Genomic DNA, 26,060 nt, shown 5'->3' with positions numbered 1-26,060 from the left:
ACAAACCATAACCTAGGCAGGTGCCCTGGGGAGAGATGTCATGGGCACAAGAGACAGACAGTGCTCTTCGCTAATAACTCGTGTTTTACCACCTTCCTGAATCACTGCAAACCTTCAACAGAGTACAGAAGATCAAGTATTAGAACTCACAAATGCTGCAAGTAACCAGCTCCCAAATTTTAAATAGCTTATGTACTTCTTAACTCCAAGAATATGCAGGCCACATCCAACACAGACTGCAAACCTCCAAGCATGCAGCTGTGCATTGCATGCTGCGGGGCTCGATTTTTAAGTCTACAGAATGCGTGTTTACATGTTCCAGAGAAACACCACAAACGTGAACATTTGTGATTAATTTGCCCCAATTCATTCCCAAATTCATCCATCCATCATGTGCTGAAGTTAAATGTAAGCCCAGCCTATTTGAGCAATCTGGGAATCTGAACACTGCATCCCCAAGAGGAACTGATTCTGCAGTTTCCTTAAACGATTTTGCAAACTTTACCCAGCACACAGTTAACACAGTCATTAATTAGCAGCAAGCAACATATTTGGCTAGCTCCAACGTTAATCGCCATAGGTAAGGAAACAGTGAGGACCTGATTCTGATCATCAGATCAACTCCTCAATTTTCCATCAGGCAAAATTCTTAGTATATACAGGAGATCAAATGATGCTATTTTTAATTAGATAAAACTCTTTTTAGATTTTCAAAGGTTTTGAAATTTTTTTCTTAGATTAGTTTACGTAAGAAAATATTTTTTAAATTTCTCCCTTAATACACATCAGCAATAAAGCACTTAAATATGTGTCAAGTTCCATTACAATTCGGAATGAGGACAAAATGCTGATGCACTCACCGTTCACATGACCCAGGGCTTTGCTAATGTCCACAGCATGTATGTGGAGAACACAGATTTATTTTGTCTTCAAGCATTTTCTTACACACTGTTGTCTAAAGGAGAGTATCTTTTTTTGCCTTTGGAAGAGGTGAGCCAAGATGAACCAGCAAGTGTTCTTGCCTATTAGTACATAAGCATTGCAATGGCTTGGACATTACATATTTTGTTTACAACACTGAAACATATCACTGTACGGTGATTAAAACTTCTAACAGAAAATGACATGTTAAATAAAATTGCAGCAAACCTCAAAGCTCCTTGTTATGTGGATGATCATTTTGTGAATGCTATAATGAAGATATAAGACAGCATTAGCAGAGGAAATGCTGAAAGGTGAGGTGCTTGTCCCTCCAGAACTGTTTGAACTATAACTCAATGTTCACACCTGCAGCAACTGAAGTCACCACCAGCTAAAATGCCATCAGATTTATCGTACTCACACATACTCTTGCAGAGAAGAGGAGCAGCAGCATGTTGTTCCTGGTGCATTATTGCCCTTTGGTTTTAATAGCATTTCACTTGCAACGTCAGATACAGAGGGTCTAATTCCAAACCTACGTTTTGAATATCTTTGAGCTACCTGCATCTTGGCTGCCCACCCAGAAAGCAGTGAATCCTGCAAGTTACTTAAATGTGGAAGCTCCCAGGGCCAGATCCCCAGGTGATGTAAACCAGTACAACTTCACTGACTTCACGAAAACTTCCCAATGCGCCGACTCCACAGTCCAGGGAAGAAACCGAGGGAGCCTTACAGTACATTAAAGCTGCTGGAATAAGTCTAGCAGTGTGCATTTTGTGAACACACTATGGGCTACTAATACAAACTGGACAACACAGAGAAACTAGGGGTAAGTAGAGAGATGTATGAGAAGAATAAGTAGAGAGGTCCTAGGATTGCTGTAGCTAACACAAACACAACACATCCAGATAACATCCCCAAATTTAGTAAATGCAGAAATACAGCAATAAACCACCAAGGCCAGCATCAGAGGCACTTCTGAGAACAGAAGTGAGGGATGTCAATGTCTGATACAATGAGAATAGGGAATTCCCCACATTTCCCCAGATTTGTATCTTTATACCTCCAAGTATACATATTGTAAAGACCTGGTCAACTTTGCCTTGATGTTGAAAAGAATCCCAAAACAGAAAGTGATGCTTCAAGGCAGAAATCAGGAGGGACAGAATGACAAGATCAGACAGTTACTAGAGTTTAAACTGGTTTTTGACACTCAGGGCGTACAACACAGAGCATTGACCTAGGTGCTACATCTTAATGGAAAAAGTTTTTGGAAGAGTTTGTATAGACATTCCTTCCACAAAAGCAATTCAGTTAGACTTTAACTCTTTTTATATAGAGGCAATCTGAGTTAGGACTATGATCTCCCATCTTCATGGGAAACAGGCTTTTCCAGGTATAATTTTCCTCTGAATTCTGTTTTCTTTGTACACTGTCCAGAGAGTGTCGAGGAAACGTTTCATCAATCAAATCACTGGGAACTTGTGGTGAATTTTTTTCAAAACGGACCACAAACACTTTTGGAAACTCAATAAATTGATTATGCTCTTTAACTTCCTTTCCTCTCTGTTTTAGCATTTGAAGCACTGTTTTCTTTTGTGTCTGGCTATGTTAGACTAATCAATAAGAAAGTATACTTCTGCCTTTTCACATTCCAGGAAAAGCAAATGCAACATATTTCTCACTCATTCATATCGATTGCAAAGCAAAAACAGAAAACTAATGGAAATTCCTTACAGTATTCTTAGTGCTGCCATCTAGTACTGGGGAATTGCCCTGTCAATGCTAACTTCATTTGCAGACAGTATTATTTTTAACAGTGTGTACATCTGGAGTTGTATGAAGCTTTTTTGTTATCAGTAAAATTAATTTTCATAAGATTAATTTCACTTGAAGAGACTTGCTCAGTTAGGACTCGGCACCAGTGTGCTATCTGATTACCCCAAGGATGAGCCGACCAGCTGTGACTGCTAACTGCTGCTTACCTACGGGTGCGATGCATCTTCTTTTTACTTTAAGTGACAGGTACTGGCTATAGTTTTGTGATCGAGATAACAAATACTGAAATTAAATTCTCCTGATATTTTGGGGTAAAAGAATCAAGAGTAAGGCCAGGAGCAGAGTGACCAGTATGTCTTCCCTCCTACCTTTGCATAGCAGGGAAAGCAGCCACAGTGCTGTGGCTGCAGAGCACCAAGGGACTCTCTCTCCGGTCTGGGGATCTCAAATAGGAAGAGACAGAGAGAAGAGAAAATAATCCTCTGCATTCATTCACAGCAAAAAGTATGCTGCCTCTGGAAGTTAAGACATCACCTTCTGAGCACCCAAAGCTCTTTTTTTTTTTTTTTAAAAAAAAAAAAAAACAAACAAGTCTTCTGTAATGAGAATGTTCTAAGGTTTTCACAAGCCAGTGGCACACTTTTAAAGCAAACCAGCGTCGCTTAGTCAGCTATATAAACTCAATGCACTTTTTGGATCTCCAGGTTTAGCTATCCTGTTTCCACAAAAGACTGTAACATTTATTTTGTCCCATTTAAACAGTGCTGAGCTGTTTGTCTTTTCCCTACAACTTTACACCTTCTGCAGATGTAAAGCCACCTTTGCACTTTCAGTGAAGACCAAAACTCCTATCCCAGCTGTAGGTGTGTTACCCTGCTTTGAAGGGAGCCTCTAACACCTGCTCTAAATATTTGCTGGAAAAGAGCCCTGTGGAGTGACACCATCAAATACTTTTCATTTCTTCCCTTTCCTAAGCTCTGTTTCCTTCTAATCAACTTTTTAGGGGGGGCACTTGCAAGTTGAGAAAAAGTTATGTCTCATTATGCAACCAATACACCAGCAGCCAGCAAAAGATTCTGCTAGATAAATAGTGGCATTCCTGTTCAGAGGGGTCCTGAGTAAGTGTTAGTAAGATACCACTGGAAAAAATGATTGTCAATAGAGAGTGAAAGATGGGGGTGGGTGAAATGAGACCCAAAAGCATATTTTTTGGGTGACTTCCCCAGCAATTAATTCATTGTCAAGTCAAAACTCTGTCCCCCTGAAAGGATGCACCAAACCGGAGAGTTAACATTTGGGGGGCTTTGTTACCATTTGCATTAGAGAGCAGAATTCATCTCAGAAAAAAAGGAGAAAGTAATGAAAGCAACTGGTTTTTTCAATCAACATCACTTCGGTCTTTTTTATAATAATAAATGCCTCAAAAATAAGCAGGAAAAAATAGCAACAGCGAATTTGCATCCCAGAGAAAAGTTAATGTTTCTACTTGGCTAATTCATCACTGAATATTGAAATGTTGATGACAGTGACAGAGTATTTAATAAGTTTAACTGTTTAACTTGCAAATGCACTGGGCCAGATTCCAATAGAGCTGAGAATACTGGATGCCATTGGAAACCCTTGTGTCCCTTATTCAGTGCTAATTTGGAACTCAGCTCTTAGAAATGCACATCTAGTTATGGACCATGAGCAAAGTCCAACACTGATTTCTTTTCCAAGCTTATTCCTACAGAGTGAACAGATTCAAGAAAAAAAAAAAATAAGGGATTAGGAATTTCCCTCCTATAATAAATGCACTGAGTAACAAATTTATCACCTTGCCACCTATGTTTCCTCCTAGCAGTGAAAATATCTCCTAAAATACCACATTGAGGGAAATTCACCTAATAAATATGAGGAAGGTTTAAATCAACACCATGAGAACAATATGAAAATCAGTATATCTTTCCATTGCCTATATCAAAACAAGACATAAACAGCATGAAAGGAGTTTGAAATACAGTAACATGTTAAAAACAACTAATGCAGGGTATTTGCTGTAAAATCTGCAGTGACGTGGGAAGTTCCCCCTGGAAGAACGTGACTAGGAGGGAAGCAGAGAAAGCATCATCTAGGAACAACCACACAGGAGAAAGACACAGACAACTGGAGGGGTCAGAGCAGTAAGGAGTGTATGACATTGGTTACGAATCAGGAAATATATCCTTTATTTTCCCTTTCTGCTCTGTCCTTGGAAGCCAAATTAAAAATCGCTTTTAGGTATCTGAAGATGCAGACATTCACACATTAAGACTGAATGGATGAGGCAGTAGCTCCCGTCAGCTCAGTGGCCATGAGCCAGGCACAACAGCTCTTGCTAAGCCTGATCTCTCTTCCCTGTAAAGCCCAAATGACAGTGCAAAATTTGGCAAACTGTTGTCATCCATGCACCAAGAAAGACTTTCACGCTTTTTGCTTCCCTGTTTATTATAACTTGGTGTTTAGGAGTCCTCTATCCCCCTCAGGCTGCTCAGATTGCATCCATGCATATTACATTAAAAGCAGCTTCTACATTTGTTGTTGAAGTTCTTCAATCCTTCTGCTCCACCTTGGGGCTGCTTGGCTCAAGTCAACTACTTCCTTACAGTGCAGCAGGTCCAAAGGGATCTCACTGTATTGCTCAGGAGGGACATGGGGCCATAGGATCTTCCTTAGTGATCTGAGTCATTCTTAACCAGTATTTTACTTCTTTATTTACAGCTGTACTTGACTAAGTTCTCCTGAAATCAGTGTAGAAACACCTGAATAGTTGCAAGGACACGCAGTAATTGCAGACTCTTCAATGATAGCATCATTTTGTTCCACTAAGCAAAAGGAAATTGTCACAAGATATTACGGAAAATCTCAAGACAGCTCATATCTGTCTCTGGAATTACCACATTATTCATCACTGAGCAGTGGTCAGCACAGGGCCACCTTTCTTTGCTATGAAGAGGTTTACACACCTCTCTCTCCCCATAAACCTCTGTCTGTTGCTGAGAAGATTTTTTTAAGTACTAATAATGCGCAAAGTGAAAAAATCTTCACTTGGGGAAACAGTCTCTAAGAGATGATAGAAAAGTGGATTTCCTGTTCTGAATATCCTACAACAGGCAGAACAGCACGCAAACAGCTAAAAATAACTTGCATAACTAGACAGCACGCACTCTTTTCTTTCTCATGCTGAAGAGAACAAATCTGAGAAAGCTGTCCTGTTCAACATGCTCTGAAGTAACCTGTCGGTTGCAATGGAAGAGATGCCAGTAAGATTTGTGCCCAGCCCAGTTTAGTGCATCAGGATTTGTGCATTCCCCTCCTGCTCTGTATTCACAGCTACCAAAACGCAGGAGGTCTAACCCCAACATCCAGCATTACTCTCTTGTGCCCGGGAGTCCCTCATGCTTCTCTTCACAAGCTTCCCACCAGTGGCAGAAGAAAGGATCGGTGTGGTTGTTTGCCCGGTAGCCAGATAAGACCTTCCTCTGGCACAACCTCAGCCGCAAAGTACTGTATTGGCAGCTGTGCACGAAGACAGCAATGTTTTGTACCAAATCAGAGGACACCGTACCAGAACGCTACACCATCGTGTTAATATAAGACTTCGGTCACAGAGGGGGAACCAGACTGAGCTGTAAATAGGTTTTTAACCAACTGCTGTGATAGCATTCTGCAGTTCATTTGAGTCTTTATATTAATTTAATCCACATATTTTTATGCTTTTCCTGGTAAGACTTCTCTTAAGCAGTAATTCAAATTATTAGACTAAAATATTGGCATAAACATGGTTGAAGTCTGTGTGAAAGTGATTATAATTAAGCCTGTGACCACAATTATTGTTATAATAACTAGTTGTATTTCATGACAACCATTAACAGATTACTAATGCTAAGGCCTTTTGCAGTGATTCAAACATGGTGCAATTTTTAGTTTAGCAAGTATTTTATATTTAGAATAAAGATTTTCTGGGTTTAATGCTGTATTGCTAAGGAACATGTAATATTAGTATTAGTATTAACATTTACTACAAACATTATAATTTTACAATTACTACTGTTGCCTGAAAGTTTACCTGCTTTACTGGTTGCATTGGTGGAACCAAAGATATAACTTCAATGTGTGAACATTGTATTTTTTACATCCTTAGAGCACTGCAACACCATTGCAACTGATTTAAAACACTGCTAATGCAGTCATGAGCAGAATTCAGCCCAGCCTGGATCTCATTGCGAATGGTGCCATAAAAACACACAGAAAATTACATTCCCTTCTTCAGTCTCTTTTTATGATTAAAAATGGGCTTTAGTTTGGACCACTGGATTTTGAAAGTCACCCTGGACTGACAGAATCATTTTAAATAAGGTCTTGTCAACAGCTTCATTTCTTTCCAACCAGCTGTGCTAGAACTTAAACCATCTTGAGACAAACATTATGTCATCACTTGAAAAAAATAGATGGTCTTTCAGGCACCTAGCACCTAAACCATGTATGATTAGAAAACCGAGTATCATCCCCTTAAGTTCTACTGGTTTCTTCCAGTTCAGATTAAAAAGCATTTATGTAATATGAGAAGAGAAGGAAGTTTTAGGGAAAAGTGTTCTACCATCTTCTGGAATGGCTTTCATATAGAGATTAACATAATGAATGATTCACAGGACAGTGAAGTCAAAGAGCCCATAAACTTTTACAAGAGTGGAATTAGATCAGAACTGTGTGTTATAGGAAATGTCACCCTGTCCACTTAATATTCTCTTGGGAGCCACACTATAATAAAAGCAGAAGAGAATTTAGCATACATGGCAATGTATGTACAGTAAGTCTATTACATCCAAGGATCTCCTATCATATTACAAAGATATTTCAGTATCATTACCTTTACTAATGGGGAGATTATTGACGCTCACAGAGAAGGCCATAGACTTGCTGAAAGTCATACAGTAAGTCAGTGGCAAGGTGAGAGTAGGGCATATACTAAGACCCCAGGTCAGCTGCTAGACTGTGCTGATCCTCCTATTGATGTGGAATGATTGCTGTAAATGTTATTATCACCATTACCAAGTTATAGAGATAAATGAACCTTTAAAAGAATTAGAGCTGTTTAAATGGCCATACGTCATACAGAACCAGAGGTCTTTTCATCACTTTTACGGAGGTAGAATCTGATTCTTATGGAGAGAAATGTATTTCATTCCACACTGTGAAGTGGGAAGGCAGAGTTGAGTCCTTTTACATGCAAATACAGAGAAAACTTATCAGCTAGCATTTCCAAAGCTGTTGTTGCATATGCAAGAGCCATGATGATATTTTCAATTCTGTTACTCATCTCTCCCACTTTAATTCTAGGTTGTTAGAAACTCCATGCGGTAGGAGGAAAGAGAAAGCTGTGAATGAGTACATTTTGCAAAATATCATCCCCAGAAATAGAGAATGTTTTTTAAAACTTGTCTGCAGATGAAATATGTCTTGCAAGATCATAATCAATCACTGCAAGTACTTCATCTGGAAATCCTAGGGAATAGAACCATATTGCAAAAACTTCCTATGAATAACAACGTCTGCAACAAACCAGACCATGAAGATTTGTGAGGATGCAAAACAAGTCACAATATGTTTCTTGAATTCCTTCCATCCATCTTTTGATGACATCTCCAAATAGGGAAGTCAGGAGTTGCATCACACCTCTACTATTGACCTGAAAATTGTGCGCTATGCAGCAAGGAAATATGCTGCACCAGCAGGCTTTTTTCCCTTTTCCTGTACAAAATCTGAAAGAAAAAAAAAATCCAATTTCTCCTAGAACTCTGCTAGGAATATATCACTTTCATACTCTCCAATATAAGCCTGTACATTTTGGGTCCAATACAATTCCTAAAATCAATGGGCAGCTTCATATTGAAAGAGCTGCATAGTTAGATCTGCAGTACACAATCTGTTCTTATCAGTTACCATTCCTTGAAACATAACAGTACGTCTAGAGCTGTGATGGCAGGAGGCTCAGGAATTCCTGGGGCATACCTTAAAGAACAGGGGGAAACAGCATATTCAAGTGCCTCCAGACAGTTGCATGGGATCAAGTGTTCACAGATGGGCTCTGTGCTGTTTCTTCTACAATTGTCCTGGCAGAAAACAGCATGTGTCAGCTGGTAAAAGTGCTTGGAGGCAGTTTAAACCCAGCAGCAGACTCATAGTTAAGAACTGAATGGAAATGGCTCTCCAAAGCAAAATTTCAAAGGGAAATTAGAGGAAAGCAATTGAAAGAGTATGTGCCGAAGTGCTCATTGTCCAGACAACTCTAACATTACCTTTGCCATGGTAACTCCACCATGCTGAACCCCCTTTCTTGAGCAGCTTCAAGAAACAACGTAAGGTAACACCATATAGGCAGTAGGACTGGTGGGACTGCACATTGTCTTTATGCTATATGTCATGTACAAGACCTTCATGTTGGCTAAATCTATATTATACTCTTTTGCTCATACATCATTAACTCAACTTTCAAATTGGAGGCAGCTTCTAGGGGTAAATGATCCAAAACCTTCTCTTTTAATGCTTGTTGGAGCTCTTAGCAGATGAGAACTAAGAATTTTCTTTGCTGACAAGGTAGTACATCATTTCAAGGTGAAGTGTAACACTGAATAACTACCATTACTATTGCTACTTTACAGTAATCTCTTTGTTTTCCTATAGTCGTCTTTATTGATGTAATTTTACTTTAGTGTGGAATATTCCATTTGGTTTTTCAAAGTTGGTTTTCTAGAGTGAGCATGTTTTTCTTAATTCCTTATGCAAAATTAGGGGTTTTTTAAATATTGCCAATTAATAAAGTGTGAGCACTTTTTCTGTAAAATTAAGAGCAATAATGAAGTCACTGGACTATATGTCTTTGTCAGATGGGCATACACGTATCCAGAATTACTCTATTGGACTCGCTAGAGAACACCTGATCCTCTAAATTAGCAAAATTCAAACACATGCTGAAATCATATTCTTTAGAACTTTGTAAAGTGCTGGACAGTTAAATCTTTGAGAGCATATGATTAATAACAAAGATTGGACTAGATCAGACCAAAAGTGTGCTTGGTAGCATTTTTATGTTTACTAACGTTTCATCAGTTTTCTTAACTCTCACGAAGAAGGAAATGAAAGACTTGAAAAGCATGAATCAGCACTTCTAGATTTCAGAATAAATGCTGTAAATGATGTGAAGTGCCAGTACACTGTCATTCAGGCACAGTCTGATGAGACAGTCTGATCAAAACATTATGAACCCACTGTTCTACATTTCAGGTACTGGCTGTACTGAAAAAATGATGATATCATTTATTGCATTCGCAGTATATAGGTACTACACTTGCAGCACACTGCAAGAGGTATATGTTTATGTTAAGCAACTGAGAACTAAATGCATCCATTCATGGACAAAGCAATTGTTTCTGTAGTAATCTACATTAAGGCAGATGGAAAAAGTAAATTTTCATAAATACTTGAGACCTAGGATTTTAAATTCAAGGAACTAGTCTTGAAATGCCACATGTGAAGGGTAAATAAGAAACATCTGTTCAGAACCTAATAAGGATTAAGTAACCAATTTCTATCAGTAAATTGAAACGTTCCATTTGGTTTTTGTATGGTTTATATATTGCTCAGTCTTCAGCTTGATTAAGCCCTTCAGGAAAGTGTGGAAGGACTCATCCTATAGTTGAGAAGAGTGTTGTGGACCACAACTACTTGTACTGAGCTATAATTAATTAGCTATTAGTTGACTCTTCTTCAGCATGCAGCCTGGCAGGCATACAGTTAATGAGCAGCTCGCTGCCAAATACATTTCTTTTAGTTTCTTACTAAAGAATGCACTACTTTTCCAGCAAGCTGCTTGGCTACTTTGCAAGCATTTAGAATTTAATATTGTCATTGTTTTTCTCCAATAAGGAAAAGAATTTGATATGAGATTTGCACAAAAAAAAATCCAAAAATAGAAACAAACTGGAATATTCTGACTGTTCCTGCTAAAACACACTGAAGCAAAACTCCCCATTGTCTCTCCAGGAGAGCAGCCTTTCTGAGAATTCCAAGAACCATATTCTCAACCCAAAGGTTACAAGTCATGGCCAGCATCTTCAGAGAGCACACATACTGCAAGTGGGGCTGGAGCTGAGCACATTACCTTTCTTGCAAGCAGAGAAGCAGGACTTAAGGATTTAGGAACACCATTAGTGAATACCTCATTATTTACAGACTTCAGGCAGAAGCCAGGTGCAACTGATGACTAAGAACCATCCAGTCTCAGATACCAGCACTTCGCTGCCTATTTTCTAGCGAAGTTCAGTCTAGCAAGTAACAGAAACAGGGTTTTTACAAAAACAAACAACAACAAAAAAAAACCCAACACACCAGCAGCTGTAGTTTAAATATAGTTAGAGGACATGACGTTGCTCACCCTTCCTACTCCAGTCCAGTGGCAAGGTGAGGGAGACTTGCATACAGCTCCAACCACTGGCGGGTTCAGGCTGTGCTGCTGTCCTGGTTTGGCCTAAAACAGACCAATTTTCCTTTCAGTGATTTTTACTTTGCGGAGAATAATTAAAGATGGTCCAAATAAGACAACATGCAAAAGTGAACATACTACACCGACTGTAATCCATTAAGCATGGTACCAAGGGAACTCTTCCCAGTGTAGGCTCTGGTCTTAGTGCCAGGGTCATTTTTGTACTTAAAATTATACTCTCCTGGGGAAATTCCTTGCAACCAGCTCTCCCTTCACCTGGGCTCATTCTTCATTTTTGACTCTGATTCAAGTCAATTCTGGGTTATTTTCTGAACAAGGATAATTTCACCTGTAAGGGTGCCTCAGTCAAGGGACATCCAGAAAGCTCTAGAATTCACCTGAGTGAAATTCTAACCACTCAACTATCATTCAGTTGTAGCTGGGAGGCAAAGAAGCTTCACATCCCATCATGTTTTAACAGATTAACAGCCTATTTTTGTGGACTTTTCATAAAAATATAAGTAAAGTGCCTAACTTCACTAGAAGATTCAGGAGTGTGAATCCTACATGAAGGTTAAAGGGGCTTCTGTACAGAATTGTAGGTGACCAAGTCCTGGAGCAACGCAGGACTTGCGGCATCCATCTCTCCAGGCATTTTGCTCTGGCTGCCTTGGCCTGCTTGCTTGAGAATCCCAACAAACATTCCTCTTTTTCCATATGTTGCCTAAGCAATAGCTCAGGGCAGTGGCCTGCATCCAGGGGCCAGGTGCTTATGTCCCTCTGTGGATGCTATTTTTGTTTTAGGATCCACTGATATTTTTCTCTTTTACCTTCTGGCCATAATCATACCTACTCATCACCTACCCCAAAAGCAGACTGACCTTGGTGGTTCCTCCTTGCACATTTGGTGAAATGTTTACTTCAAATGCTGAACAGACTTAAATACCGGTTTCCAAAGGAGTTGTAAGCCTAAAAAGCTACCCAACAATCAATAGCCTTTTCTCCTAAGACTTTTTCTTCTTTTATTTTGAGGATAGGTAGGAGGGAAGCAAAAGTACACACTCTATACTCTTTCTCTCAAGCAAGAAACACCATTGATTTGTGGTAGGAAGCACGGAGAATAAAATAAGGAAGTTGCAGTTTGATACAAAAAGATGGTTACTGAAAAGACATTTAAAAACCAACAAAATAAGCATAAACATACAATATTGCCAAAAATAGAAAAATGCCTGCCTTTGCCAGTGATGTTCCCCCTTAAGCACATGACTGAACAACAGGTACAATGATGCCTTTCATTCTCAGGCCAGCAGCTCTGCTGGTGGCAAGATATGATTGCTTCTGAAGTTTAATTGATTTTTCTAAAGGTCTGTAAGTCTGTTGTTCCTTTAAATTATTGATGGGTGCACTTTGATTACCATGTGTGCACTGCTGTCCTTGATACAGGCTGGGCTGAAAAATGTGGCTGATTATCTCTGCATCTAAATGATTCTGCTTGATTAGGTCGCCGTTGTCCCTGTTGGCACCTTGCAGGAGCTTTGGGTGATCTTCCCCCTCCATTCTCCCAGTTCCAGCTCCACCAATGACATTCTGGCTTCATAAACTCTCCCCCCAGTTTTAAATAGAGAAGGTCTAACTGCAGCCTGCCACAAAGGCTGATGCAAAGTGCTCAATACCTGTCCTGCCTCACTCCATAGGAACCCAAACAGGGAAGACATCCCTGTGCACCTGTAAGTGCACCTCAAATTGTTCTACCTGGGAGCAGGCTGAGGTCTCTCCATTTCAGATACTCTGAAATGAACCATTACTACATTTTTTTTTTTCGTGAGCATCTCTGTATGAAACAATTTTAACCTCTTGTCCCCCATACAGACAAGTAGCTAGCAAGCTGAGGAAATGTGTCCCAAAAGAAATCTGGTATCCAAGTGCCCATTGAGACCAATGGACTGTCCTGTCCTCCCAGCAAAGATACTTATATTATGTAAAAACATGTATTACATGTTCATAGGAGCAACCAAGTGGGAGCTTAAAGAGATGGCCAGACAAGGGGAAGCTTGTCAGGCAGGGCTATGAAACATAAATAAATTAGAGAAAGAGAGAAAATTAAATCACAATAGGCTTTGCCTGGGAAACAGAGGAAGGCTATGAAACCCAGAGAGAGCTTCATTAATCTTTATCAGAGTCAGATGAGGAAAATTCTAAGTAAAATCAAATTAATTAGGGGTGAGAAAACATGATTCTTAATTGTTCTGTGGAGTTTTAACAACTCTCCAGTCCCTCCTGACAAACAAAGCAATATGGGTTTTTTTTCATAGGAGAGCTGACCAGCTTGAAGTCTTGATCTGATGGAGACCCATTTAAACCTGATTCAGCTTTGAACTTCCTGTCTCCTGGGTTGGGCAGACACCAAGACTGATGCCTGCTAAAGGTTAAACCACCCAGAGGACTAACTGCACCTCCTTCGCCAGGGACCTCTGTGGGTACTGCTATGACCAGGAGCAATCTGTTCCTTCACAAGGTATTAATTTTATTTACTTTTATATTTTACTCTGTATTTCAGATTTACCCCCAAACATATTAGAAGTAGGACCTGCCTTTTGCCGAGGAAAACAAACACTTGATGCAAATTCTGTGTACCTGATCATTTCTATTTGCAAAGCACTTAACAGTATTAATCACCCAGTGCTGCTCCATATGGCACTCTCACCAGGATGGATAGTGCCCACTCTGCTGACACATGAGGGATTTGGGGAGGATGCTGGGGAAACAATTTCTCCTAGTTCTCATGCCATCCCCCATTTTCAGTCTCACTGTTCAGACAGCTCTAATAGACTTTGACAGAGTCTCCCTAATTGTGCGATTCCTCCATTCTGGAGATGGAAGGTTGGTCCTACAAACAAGATGTCTCCAATTATTCATGTATGTGTTGACTCTTTTCACAGTCCTCTCCTGATGGTGATATGGACTGCCACATCTCTCTGCTTTGCTTGAAGTTCACGAAGAGGTATCAAACCTAGGCACTAAATACCAAACTACACTGGAACAGATTTAGAGCCAAAATGGTAAGCTTACTACAGAAAGGCTGGTGGTACATAAACCTGACTGCAGGACTTCCACCCTTGGAAATCAGAGTAGAGGAGGCCTGGTCTGTAGCTACAGTGTTAACCTGCTATCAAGTCTTCCATTTCTCTTAATAAGCATAAGATCCTGTCATAATTTTCTTTCCACATGTTGGCATTTCAAATGTGTTGATTACAAAGGTCAGCTATGTTTGGGGAAAAATTTGTTTTATTGATTTTATTATTGCAGAAAAATAGAATAAACAATGGCACTTCTGTTTGGGGGGATCAAAATCAAAATTGTTGGTTGCATACAGCTGAATTAAACACTTAAAGTTCAGTCTCTACAGAATGCTGACAGTGTAAGCTTAGATCAATACAGAAACAATTTACACTTTAGGAGCGCTGGCTCTGGCTATTAACTAGTAATTATACCAAGTTTGCTGTTAAATTGCTTAACTGTTTCCAAGGTGTAACTGGATTATGGCAAAACTTGTTAACGCTGTCTGAATGGGAATTCACATCACTGTCCTGACCATTTAACACCTTCTACCCTCTCAGATTTGACTGATCACAACTGTTACTTTCCAGTTCATCTTCTACTTCACTGACCTGCTGCTCTACTGCAAACATCCTTTCATTTCAGATTCTGGGTCTTCTACACACTGAAATTTGCTCAGCAGGGTGAAGAGGCTCCTTCTAGGTACGAGGCTGAAGCCAGCACTGGCCACTACTTAGTCTCATACTGGCCCTGAAATAGCACAGGAGCTGGTAATGCTTTTTCGACATTTTCACAAGTTGCAGGGAATGGCAACTAAACCCTGGACTTCGTCTCCAGACTGGAATCACTATCCCTTCCAGAAAACAGAGCCTAGAGCTTGTATTTGGCCCACTGTAGAAAAAAGTGCTTTCCTCAGCTAGTAAATAAAGTTCCCAAACAATAATGTGATGATACAAACATTGCAAGTTTATTTATAAGGAAAAACAAATTTTAAAACACCTCCAGTGTTTTGAGTTCCCTTTGTATCCTGCATTTCCCCTACAATGGCTGCTGAAACTAATCCCCTCTGTCATGGAGAAACCAGTTCCTCCTTCACATAGTACCCACGTGGTGATGGAAAATGGAAAAAAGTTATGTCAAAAAGACAACAGCAGAGCAATGTGTAAGGAAATCTGTTGTTAATTGAGTTGGACCAGGAAGACTAGGAAGATAACTAATTGCCTATCACAGAATATGTTCTCTGTCCCCTGTGTCTGGCTTCAATGAAAATATATTGTCACACTAATCAGTTCTCAATATTTAGGGCACCAGAAAGTAACTGATGAGTTTGTTTTAATAACATACAAATCACTGTGTACCAGAGACTCACCTGAGTGTACTACAGTATTGAGGTTTCATGCTGTGGACTTCACCTCCCTCTGGTTTCCACAATACTCCAACCCAAAAAGCAGCCAACACTTTATAAATAGAACATGCACATTCGAAAGTAGAGAAGCATCTTATTTTTATACTTGCTGATTATCTACGTAGCTATATATTTGTCTTGCTCATATAAAAAGCAAAAGCTGATGAGAAGAAACAACCTCAACACTTCATATACATCGGGTCCCTCACCCACATTTTCCTGCAGTTGATGCGTTAACATTACCCACCACTGCACACAGCTTTTTGACAGCTTATTAAGACCAGCTTTAAACAGATAGAAGTAGCATAAAACAAATTGATTGGGTGAATAAGGCTGAATTAGGCACTACAAAATTTCATCTGCAGAGTTATTTTTTTAAGCTATGTAAAAAACCTTGGTCACTTGTTTGCTGAAAATGGAAAAGATCTTCAGCCCAGTTGCTATTTTTAATCAGCCTGGTTTGTTGCCCAACATATTATTTGGAGATGGTGTTGAAAAGAAGACATCACAAGGTGAGCTCTCACAACACAGTGTAACTCAGCTAATATTGTGCTGATAATTAAGAGTGGAATGGTTCTTTACAGAAGGGAAACATGATTTTTGAGGATACGCACATTACTCAGCTGGGTACCTCAGCTTAGGAGACTTCCCCTATATCAACAGCAACAAAGACTTAAGTATTTCTTTGTCAACCTCTTGCATGGCCTGTCTCCACTGACCACTGGGAAACAAAGCATTTAACATAGTTTTCTATGTTAGGCAGCATGAGATCAGTTGAGATCAGGCTGAGGGTGTTGAAGGAACCTTGTAATTCCTCCTTTCGGCTTCTCCTGCTCCATCTCTTTTGTTACATTCATCTCATCACACCATTTTTGTTTGCTCTAAAAGGCTCCCCTGCCTTTGACAACTACCATGCACTTCAACTGCTTGTCCTGTTTCTGCACAACAAACCTCATACTCCCAATGCCTCTGAGTCATCCACCACTTATGCCCAAAGAGGTCTCACCAGCCATTCTGTGGTGCCAGGTCAGAAAGCCTGCAACTCTTCCCATACATGGCAGTTTCCCCGACATTGTGCCTTTAGCATTGCTCAGCCCTCCCGGTCTCAGAGCTGTGTCTTCCCAAGGGGTGGCTCTTCCCAGAGAACAATATGGCAGCCTGGTCAGTTCACTCTCCACTCTCTCTCTCTTGGTATCCAAAACCAGAGAAGCATATCTCTTTTCCCTGGAAAGCACTGTAACCGCAGCACTCTACTCTGTTTTTAAGTAAAGGCAGTTCAAAGATACAGAACATCATTTCACCCTCACCTGCCATCTGCTGCAGACTCCAGAATAAACTTCCTGGGAGATTTGTGCATGTGTGTAACTTCAGTCCTACAAAATAACAAACTCCTTTCTCTTCAGGTGGAGATGTTTCTGGTGGTGACATCTTTTCCACACTAAGCCAGACAGAACAGATATATTCACTTTCTACTATAAAGAAATGCTGTAGTTATTACAACCACACAGGATCATTTCAGATTTTATTGTCTGGAAATATTCTTTTCCCTCAAGTATTGCATACATGTCCACGAGTCCCTGTGCTCTAATGCTAATGACTCTGAGAAAGCACTTTCATTACCATGCAAATAGTATCAGCATGGGTTAGCACCCTCCATAAGTACATACAGTATAAGCATCCTTCGCTCTACAGAAGATAAAATCAGAGGGCAAAAACATAGCTATGAAAATCCATATCTAAATCCAACTTACCCTGCCTTCTATGAAGCAACTACATATCTACAGCTTCCAGTTTGCCTTATTTTAGAAACAGAGTATTTTCAAAATATCAATCTAAATTCAGCCACTCCACTGCTTAAGAGAGAAGAGGAAGAAGAGGGGAAAAAGAAGTTCAGATCCAGGGTTACAGTCAGGACAGAGCAGTATTTAATTCTTGCCTGGGATCGTCACCACAGTCCATCCTGCTTACACATTAACCATGTCTGTCACAGCTGTTCCTGTTTTTTTTGGGGGGGGGGTGCGGGGGGTAGTTTGTTTTGGTTTTTTGTTTTGTTTTGGGTGGGGTTTTTTGGGCAGTGGGGTGGGGGGTGGGCTCAGGGCAGGGTGCCAGTAGAGAACCCAGACATGCAGAGGGACAGTGACAGTGCTGCAATGTCATTCCTGAGCTTATTCCCAAATAACATGGTTTCCTTTCATTTACTGCTGGGGCTGACACTGCTTCTCATCAGGAAATAGACTTCTCATGCTCTGCCCAGCTTGCGACAGTAGTGGGCAACACACTTGTATAATCTAACTCATGTTTTTTAAATGAGTTTTCATAGCAGGTGAGAGTATGCCTGCCCTGTCGTGCCATGCAAAGACTCAGCAGAGAGCTCCGAGCAAGCTAACTCCGACTCCAGAAGCCTGTATGTTATGCTATGCTCATATACACCAGGACAAATTTAGATATTCACAGTAAAAGGCTGAATTATCCACTGGGATAAAGTGCTGTACGCTGCTCCCAGTTCCCCTTCTAGTTGAGAAGTCACTTAAACACTGACACTAGATTTTTGCACTTAGACCAATCCCATGAGCTGTACCCTTAAATATCATGACAAACATTTTTCCTCTCAGACTTTTCTTTTTCAGAGAGCCTAACATCCTCTGCAAATCACTGGTACAACTGTACAGTGGCATTTTCTATACTTCCTCAGTGATGCCAGCCTCCTCCTGAAAGGAAAAGGAAGGAGGACACAGGCTCTTACCAGTCCCCACTGGAGTCCTTTGATCCAAAGAGAGATTAGATTTTTAAATGCCCATTGCAATCTGCTGTAGGAATGGGTAGTGAGTGCCATGCTTATCCCTGAAACTGCAGTGCCAGGCAGGTTTATATATTATTTTTATGTCAAAGCATATAATCCTTAGGTAGGCAGCTAATCTGTTGCCCGCAAATATGTACCAAGAATCTAAAAGTCACAAGCACCATTAAAAAAAAATACCAGTCACCAATGCAATTTATATTTTTAGATCTCTCATTGATAATTTTTCTTATTGTGGCTAAAATTTTATGACTAGGGAATGTGAAATCACAGGCTTTGAATATGATTCAGAAACTATTTCTGCGAATTAAGATAAATGTTTTTAACCTAAAATACTTTATATGATGTAAAATTTTATGATGTGTTTAACAAATCAGTCCCAAGATTGCATAATGTCTCAAGAAACATAATGATGGAAGTGGAAGGTTTAGTAGAGAGGAGTGGAACTTTTTCTCATTAAAGCCAGTAGGACACTTACAAAAAAGTAGACAAACTTTTGGTAAACAATCCCTTCTTCATGTCTTCAGTACATCTATTGCTTCCAAACCTCCCACTTTGCTTAATAAAATTTTACCTCTTTTTCTGTCTTGGGCTACAACAGTAAACTAAAACTACCGTACCACTAAAACAAAATAATAATGGGCACTTTGTTTTAAGGTACATGCCTTAACTCCATTGACTCAGCAGTAGTCAATGCTCAGTAGCACAACTGATAGCAATTACTTCGAGGTTTAGGTTCCCATTCAAGGATAGGCAGCTTCACAAAAGGCCAAAAATTTGATTAGTTGCCCATGAAAATAACCCATTGGCTCATTTAAAAATGTTAATTCTGGAGAACAGTTTGGCACAGCTGAAATTCAGAAGAGCACTGACCTTCAATCCTGATTGATTGAAGCAGGAAAAAAAAAAGTTCTCTCAAGTTCACTAAGAAAAAGAACTCAAAGAAATCCAACAGAACAGACCTGATAATTTCCAAAGGAGCTCTGGTCTGTCTCTAGTTTTTAAAGTAAAAAAATAATGCTTTCCCCCTCTTGTTTTAATGAGTGTACTGTAAAGTCAGCTTCATTGTTCACATCAAACCCCATCTAATCCAATAAAACCAGATCTAGTTTAGTTATCCAGTCCTGAAGGGACAATGGACCAAGAGAGAACTGTAACTGGTAGGGCTACGTAGGGAAATCTGCTGTGTTTAGCAAGAGGCTTTGAAAGAGCAAAATAAAACAGTGTCTGCAGATAGGCTACAAATTAGCCTGTTGTTAACAGCCATTTAAGATAGGGGCTTTTATCGAACCATTTCCATAGATAAATATCATTGTATCTAGAAGCAGACAGACTAACAGGACCTATTTGCCAGCATCTGCAGACATTTATTTCCTGAGTGCCACATTAGAGCATAATGGATATAATTAAGACTCCTTAAACAAATCCCTGCACAACTTCTACCAGTCAATCTCCAAGCCAGAGGAAGGTAAAACAAAACAAAGTCACTATGTCACTGATACACAGTTTAAAAAGCAAAGCCATGTCTAGTACCACAAAATGTTCCTACCGTTTTAGTCAAGTCCTCAGGATGGACCCATAACCACACAGACGAGCCCCAGCAGACATCCATCAGCCCAAGCCTGGCAGTCAGAAAAAGGCTCCTTACTGTTTCATTACAAAATGGAAGTAGAGTTAAGGGCACAGATTTCATATGAGAGACATACCCTTTGCCACTTCCAGGTCAGGCTGACTAGTATCCACACATTTGGGCGGATTTTCTCAGGGTAACAGAAGCCATTCAAACAAGCTGGAGGATCAATGTGAAGGATACAGGCAAGCAAACATAATTGCAGAGTTAAAAATCAAAGGTTGCAGGTCTCCAATCCTCAAGTGGGTCAAGAGATAAGAAAAATCCTAGCAGAGACAGGTAGAAGCCAGCAGGTGAAGTCATGGTGTTTTTTTGGCACTCCAGGATGCTGGACATGTCTGTGCAGCCCCTAGCACTACAGGGCCCTCCCCCAGACAGTGTCTATAATCAGTACCACAATACTGAACATTCACTTGAACTGCATATTGTGGAACACATAGTATTACCTTAATGTCTGGACCTGAAGATGTTACAAACTAGATCTGATTATACATCTGTTTTAAGTGTGGCCACAGGCATTTTTCTGTAAACATATGGAAGAAGAGCATCAATCTTAATGCTGACAGACATTTTACACTGTGCTCGGCCACAATGAGAGAGTCCCACCAACATGTGTCACACCAACTGGCAGGGACAATCGACTACCTCCTCCTGCACATGGCACCCAGCTCCCTGCCCTCATGAATGCAGGCCTTAACTCACCCAAAAAAGCCAACAGGACAGCAGTAGATTCCTAAAGGCAAAGTATCACGAAACACTACAGGTGGTACCTCACTCTTGAAGCAATTCTTGTCCTTTGCCCCTAATCTGTAATTGCCTAAGTAATACCAGATACATTTGGGGGGGGAAGGCAGAATACGAACAAGTCCATGGCAGAAGTGAAACAACATGATTCTCCCCTGGGTGTTACTTACAGTAAATCTGTTTCAAGTAAAAAAAAAAAAAAAAATGCTGGTATTTTGTGTCTGCTGGGGCAAGATACAAATTCGTTACACAACATTAACATGACATAGGTGAATGCTCTGGTGCTTCGGGGGTCAGCCCAGGTCCCAGAAGAGGTACAGACAACATTGCCGCTATATGTAATGTGCAATTTTTGTCTAGGCCTCAGCTCCCCGGCTGCAGCACTCGACCATTCGTACTTCACTAGCGTGAAATAGTTGTGAATGCTACCATGAACAAGTAACACCACGTAACATTAGGCAACAACTGGAAATAACAGGTACGTAAACACTTCTATGCTAATTTTAACGATTGCCCTGGAAACAATACTTTTTTACAGAGGTACAGTCCATTAACTCTTCACTCACCCAAGCAGTGACATTGGCTTCTTTGCAACGGTTCTCGAGAACAGCAGCTCACCAAGAGAGGAGATGGTTCACCTGTACTAGCCGGATCATGCAATGGGCTACCCAGATTTGCTTCATCCCTGTCTTTATGTACTGTAATACTGCTTTTTGCTATACCAAAATACTCACGAAGATGAGGACATTTTGGTCATGAAGAGGTGACTTGGCCTTGCTCTGCTGTAGGCCTGAGCCCTCCAGGCTTCAGCAAGTCCTCAGCACCTTGGAAAGTGGGAACTTTTTGCCCATCAGATTCAGAATCTCAAGACACAAACTTCAGAAATAATGACAAGTAAAAATTTGCTGTAATGTCTCAAAGTGAAACCCAAAACTCTGTTTAAATCCCTTCCTCTTTTGCCACAGATTTTTACCCCTCAATAAATTTGGCATCTTCTGGCTCTTGTGGAATATTTTGACTGACCATACTGAAGCCAGAGAAATAAGAAAATTCCTTAACTTACAGTTATTTACTCTGAGGAAAATTTTAGAATACTGTTATAACCTTCTGATAAATGTAATACACACTTTCCAAGCAGAAATGTTCCAGGCATTCAAGAAAAAGAAAAGCAAATACACTGTCAAAAACATCAGTTTCTTGAGCTGATTTTTTTTTCTTAGAAACGTGACCAGAAAGTCCAAAAGCAAGATTGCTAAGTCGATAAGAATCCCAAATCCTATCTCCTAAATACTATAAATTGGACACTTACTTGGGCTTCAAAGATAAAAATGAGGGTTTAGACAAGGCAGATTAGCTTTGTAAACTAAAATCCTTCCTTTACATAATATAAATTATTTGATAAAAATATCAGGTTGTTTACCAAGTAAGCACTTGCCTTCAGCATTTTCTCTTCTGCTGAGCACTGCGGCAGCGGTGCAGAGCCGGCTGGCATGGCAGACACACGCTCCAAAGGTGACGCCTACACACCCCGTCCGCCCCATGAGCTGGGCGTTTTTCTTACACACAGATTGCTGTGCTGGGGCTGCAAGGCCCCTGCTCTGACCTTGTTGTGGTTGTAGCTCTCCTAGGACCAGAGTTACATGGGGAATGTGACTGCTTTCTTTTTAGAAAGACCTCTCTATCTTCTCTTTTTTGTTATAAAATGCAGATGGGCAGCCACACACACACTATGATGCTATTTTTCAGCAGCAAACCTCCTATTGCCCCCTCTCACATGGCATTGCTCTGTCTCTGGAGATTGTGACTTCCCCTTGCTGCTTCTTTTAATCCATGCAGTACTTGACTGCTGAAAAATCAATGACTGAAAATCAATATTAGTTCAGAGTATCTGCTAGGGACAGGGAGAAGGGGCAAGATTGCCAGCTCCCACCATTTTGTCTCGGCTTCCCAAAGGCTTGGCAATCTCTGCAATGTCCTGAACCCAGGAACCACGTGACTGAGTCACACATTTTTTAAAAACAAAAGTAGATTTCTAATTATAGCAAGACGCTTGCAAACAGAGCTTAGCCTCAAATACTGTTGGGAAAATAACAAGTGCTTTTAAGGACTTCCGAAGGAAACTTCATTTGTGGCCTTTTATTGTTGGAACTGGCAGTGATGAAATTACTTTTTTCTGGCTGTAAACCTCATTACAAAGAGCAGATAATAGGTGCATTTGGCTTTTTTTGCTCTGCAAACTTCTCTTTTGGCTGAAGAAACTGTATTTGTTCAGCTCAGTGCCGCTCTCCTTCCACTTGTTATTATGCTTTTTCCTACACTTTCTTCATATCGTTTTCCATCCGTCTTACCAGAACTAGACAGAGACAGTCCCGTGTCTGCATGTAAGTGCCACATAACTCTACACATCAGGGAAAAAACATCTCTAGGCAGAGATGCTCCATAAGGGCCTAGCATGAATAAATCTCCACAATGGGCAGATATTTTTAGGTGATATTTAGGACCTTGCCTACATGCTGCAGATTTACAAAATCAGCAAGGCAAGCTCAGGAGGAGGAAGATTATGCCTGGATCCCCCAGAGGGAATAAACTTGTGGAGACTGAATAATTCATTCACACTTCTTCCCCACTCCTACCGTTAACAACTTGCCAAAATTGCAAATCCCAGGAAGCTGCTGCCAAGTTGCTCTTTCTTGGGAGCAATTTTCATGGTGGCTGTGGGACAAGCAGCCCTCCTTCCCTGGTGCCAGCCAGCCCAGCTGCTTGGGGAGAATGAAATACGTAACAGGCCTAAGTAGGGTGCCACAGACTGCTTTTCAACTAGGGAGCCATGAGAGCAGATCTGTAAGACAGACTGTCTCCCTGGGCTTTCTCCAGGGAGCCCCTGGCTCTATACCACCCACCTCTGCAGAACACGATTGTCGCCTGTCAGCTGTGACATTAGCAGGGAGATGTGCCTGCTTTAGCGTGCAGTGTGCCATGCTGTCTGCTCCAGTGCGATAGGAGCCTTTCTCTTCCCCAAGCCCAAGAAGGCTGGAGCACGATGCTCAATGCCAGCCTGTGGTTCCTATACAAGTTGTTCTCCAGCTCGCTAGAGCATGCAAGAGCCACAGGTGCCAAACAGCTTCTCCCTGCTCCAGCAGCTCCATTTACCTGCTCCAACTCCCAGCTATTCTTCCCAAAATTGCTTTCACAAAACTAAGCCACTCAACAATATTAAATCCCTCAGAAACACGATGGGGGGCCCATCTGCAACACGACTTCTGTAAGGAAGCATGACTCCAGTCAAAGGTCTCTGGAAAGAAGGGACACTGGCAATGCTAAGAGCTTATGTGCTTGAGCTGCACTGAGGCCACCTAGGCCTCCGGGACAGGAGTGAGCACGGGCAGTAAGAACAAACTGGAGCACTTCAGAGGTGTGCAGCAGTTAATTTTGTTGAATTCTGTTGGGGGCCTCTCACAGATGGCACGTTATAAACAAAGTTCACAAGTGATGTAGTACCCCCAAAGGCGAGGGGGAGACTAGCAGCGGGACATGGCTTCCCAGCAGTGCCATGGACTGCACTGCGTTGTTGCATATCACAACGCACTTTGCAGCTACTGAGCTAAAATGCGACACCACAGGAATTTGACATTGCATAAATGATTTCACAGAGCAACACACTCACACAACTTGTTCCATAACTCATGCCAAAGCTGTAGCAACTTCCTCACTGAGGAGACTGTATGGAGCCCCTGCCTGGAAATGAGATTATTCCAGGTAGGAATATATCCACCAGCCTTTTCCAATCATTTCTTCACCAGGCAGGAATATATCCACCAGCCTTTTCCAATCATTTCTTCAGTCTGTCCACTGCATGAGGTGCCTTCTGAAGCCCAAGATAAAATCTGATGCTAAAGAAGTGAAGCCAGAACTTTGCTTTTAACATATAGAACCTCTGGATTTTTCTACCATAGAAAAGCAAATATTCACATAACTATGTAATCTGGTTTTGTGTTTTGATGGTAGCAGAGTGCACTTGCACTGCAGGTTAGGGACTGGGAATAGCACACTCAAACCAGTAAACTCATAGCCCATGAATGCAGATCCCTGCATTTGTGCAAGTCCTAGCTGTCTAATGAAGGAAACTGGTGTACAGGCATCCAGAAATAACATCTCAGTACCAGCTTCCCCATCCTCTGTTGTGAAACATACACATTCCCATGGTTTTTATGGGCTGCACAAGTGCAGCACAAGCAGAACTCAGCTCTTACAGTTTGGAAGTTTTGCACTAATGGAGGCAAATGGGCTGCTCCCACACACAAAGATATGTGAAAATTAAAGATAATTTGATAGTTGGGTGTTGGCCATGCCAAGGAGAGCAGCATTTCAGGCCATGCTCCCACCACCTCATCCAGCTGGCCAGAACTCTGGTGTCACCTACCAGCCCATTACCTTCCATGCATCTTCTCTCCAAATCAGGAGACTACTCAGATAGAGAAGCCTCCAAGATCCCTTCTTATAGTGAAAAATCACCATTTGAGTTGTTAGATTTGTTGGAAGTTGGCTAAGGGGAAAAGAGCCCATACTGGAAACAGGGTAGAGGATATAAAAAAGCACAATCAGAATTATGAAAGGAAGGTCAGAGAGAGTGTCCTGACTATGCTGATGGGATCATCTACAGATAAATTAACTACATAACTTAACAAGTCAAGCCTGTGATCAACACAACATGATGGACAGGCAAGTCAGTTCCTGCACAGAACATGTCAAGTAGCCAAAGACTTAGTTTTTTTTTATTTAGCGTAAAGGAGATTTGGCTCTGGAGGATTAGATGCAGTTCATGATAGTGCAGTGGGATAAAGTCTATGTCTAATATGCTTAGAAAACCTTCTCAAAATTAAAAAAAAAATCCTGTGCCACATGTATATATTTCTCCGCTGCTTTTCCTATGTGTTAATGGATAGGGATTGACTTTGTGAAATTGCTGCAGCAAGCTGAGAATGATGTATGAAGTGAGAAATTCTGCCCAATGGGCAGAGAATATGGATGTGCTATGTTACTTGCTGTGTGCTGCACAGTTACACAATATTCATCTCAGTCAGAGCAGCAGCCAGTTAAGCCTTCAAAGCCCAGAGATTTGTGCACACCTGATGCAAAAGCCCAGTAAAGCTGATGGCTAACTCCCCATGGTGTTCCCTGACAACAAAAGGAGGAGGTAGACAAATGTATGCAAGTAAACAGGAGGTGA

The sequence above is a fragment of the Nyctibius grandis genome, chromosome Z, assembly GCF_013368605.1.
Source record: "Nyctibius grandis isolate bNycGra1 chromosome Z, bNycGra1.pri, whole genome shotgun sequence".
Lineage (NCBI taxonomy): Eukaryota > Metazoa > Chordata > Aves > Nyctibiiformes > Nyctibiidae > Nyctibius > Nyctibius grandis.
The sequence above is the reverse complement of the archived record's forward strand: the minus strand, read 5'-3'. Positions refer to the sequence as shown.